Source organism: Salmo salar, chromosome ssa06, assembly GCF_905237065.1.
Source record: "Salmo salar chromosome ssa06, Ssal_v3.1, whole genome shotgun sequence".
NCBI classification, from domain to species: domain Eukaryota; kingdom Metazoa; phylum Chordata; class Actinopteri; order Salmoniformes; family Salmonidae; genus Salmo; species Salmo salar.
The window spans coordinates 25,020,001-25,022,500 of NC_059447.1; the positions used below are offsets into that span (position 1 = coordinate 25,020,001).

At 40.6% G+C, this 2,500-nt stretch overlaps 1 protein-coding gene across 3 annotated transcripts in view; it reads right to left on the bottom strand.

The window, feature by feature from the left end:
- The window catches only part of LOC106595870 (voltage-dependent T-type calcium channel subunit alpha-1I), a 142,360-nt gene that overhangs the window by 133,353 nt on the left and 6,507 nt on the right, over positions 1-2,500 (bottom strand). The window lies entirely within an intron of this gene.

Below are 2,500 nucleotides of genomic sequence, written 5' to 3' on the forward strand. Positions count from 1 at the left end.
AGAGAGAGAGAGAGAGAGAGAGAGAGAGAGAGAGAGGGGGAGAGGTAATTTGTCAGATTTGTACGAAATGAGGAAGCACATATTCTTGAAACTGATGAAAACACCTGTTGATAAAGAAAAAATAACACACACACACGTTTTAGTGTTCTGAAACTAAAACGACCCTAGCCCAAACCACTGCTGTGGGTGTAATGTCCCGCCCAGCGACAGTGGCTTGATTGGTTATGATTGTTTTCTGTCGCAACTAGCAGATGAGACAACAATGAAAACATCAACCTTCGATCAAAACACTACTTTAATTAACTTGTTAATGATTATCAATTAACAGAGTGACTGGGACATGATTGCATCTGTCACTGACTGTGTGTGTGTGTGTGTGTGTGTGTGTGTGTGTGTGTGTGTGTGTGTGTGTGTGTGTGTGTGTGTGTGTGTGTGTGTGTGTGTATATATGTGTGTGTATATGTGTGTGTGTGCGTGCGTATGCATGTACTGTATGTCTTTGTGTCCTAGTTATGCATGAAAGGTCCAATACAGACATTTTTATCTCAATATCAAATCATTTCTGGGTAACAATTGATTATTTTCAATTAAAATGGTCAAAAAGAAACAAAAATAGCTTCTTAGTAAAGGACAATTTCTAAAGAGAGAATTTTGCTAGGACTGTCAGGGAGTGGGGAGGGGAACACTGAAAATAGCTGTTATTGGCAGAGAGGTTTGTTGGTCTATTAACTAATTTACCGCCTGATGATGTCACCATGACAGAGCTTGAAGAACTTAGAAAATAATAATGGGCAAATATTGTACAATCCAGGTGTGCAACGCTCTTAGAGAGTTACCGAAGAAGACTCACAGCTGTAATTTCTGCCAAAGGGTATTCTAATATGTATTGATTCAGGGGGTTGAATACTTATCTAATCAAGATATATTAGTGTTTTATTTTTCATTAAGCTTTTAAAAAAATTATCTTCCACTTTGACATTAGAGTATTTTGTGTAGATCGTTAACATAAAATGGCAATTATAATCCATTTTAATCCCACTTTGTAATGCAATAAAATGTGAAAAAATCCAAAGGGAGTGTAGACTTTCTAAAGACCCTGAATAAAACACAGGGACATATTTAGGACTGCACTGGGACTTTAAACCACCGATATACACTATTTTGCACACTGATGATTAGAGAGGTAGTCAAACGCTGTTATTTGGTGCAGGGGTTCCTATAATCTCCTGTTATTGGTGTGTTCTTCATTACACTGCGATGTGAGTGGTCGAGAGGGCTTGGGGAAATGTGTGTGAACATGTGTCGCTCAGCGATGTGTGGGCTAATCATTTTGATGTGTGATGAAGTTAGCTCCCTCTCTCACACACACACACACACACACACACACACACACACACACACACACACACACACACACACACACACACACACACACACACACACACACACACACACACACACACACACACACACACACACACACACACACACACAGGCCATTTAAAAAGAATAATGTACATCCAAAGACATCTGGGCATCGACAACAATCCTTACAGATACTGGCTCATCTAACATTCATAGTGGATACTTTAGAACCTGACAAAGTTCTGCTTTATTTCTTATTCATAGTGAGCTACAGCCGGGGGCCTTGGCTCCTGTGTGTTAAAACAGGGAGGTTTGACTGAGCCTTTCCAAACAGGGCCATGATATACACAGCAGGAGAGGACACACACACATGCAGCCTTTCGGATTCTCTATGTTGCGTGGTGTGTCTGTGTGTGTGTGTCTGTGTGTGCGTGTGCGCAGACGGTGTCGTTAATTGCGTAACAAACGCTCAGTACATGTAATGCAATGTTCACTATATCAGTCACTACATCAGTCACTACATCAGTCACTACATCAGGCACTACATCAGTCACTACATCAGGCACTACATCAGGCACTATATCAGTCACTACATCAGGCACTACATCAGTCACTGCATCAGGCACTACATCAGTCACTACATCAGTCACTACATCAGGCACTACATCAGGCACTACATCAGGCACTACATCAGTCACTACATCAGGCACTACATCAGTCACCAGTGGTGTAAAGTACAAATACTTTAAAGTACTACTTAAGTAGTTTTAGGGGTATCTGTACTTTACTTTACAATTGATATTTTTTACAACATTTTCTATTATTTCACTAGAGAAAATATGTCCTTTTTACTCCATACAATTTCTGTGACACCCAAAAGTACCTGCTACATTTTTAATGGTTAGCAGGACAGGAAAACGGTCCAATTCACACACTTAATAAGAGAACATCCCTGGTCATCCCTACGGCCTCTGATCTGGCGGACTCATTAAACACAAATGCTTTCTTTGTAAATGATGTCTGAGTGTTGGAGTGTGCACCTGGCTATCTGTAAATGATGTCTGAGTGTTGGAGTGTACCCCTGGCTATCTGTAAATTATGTCTGAGTGTTGGAGTGTGCCCCTGGCTATCTGTA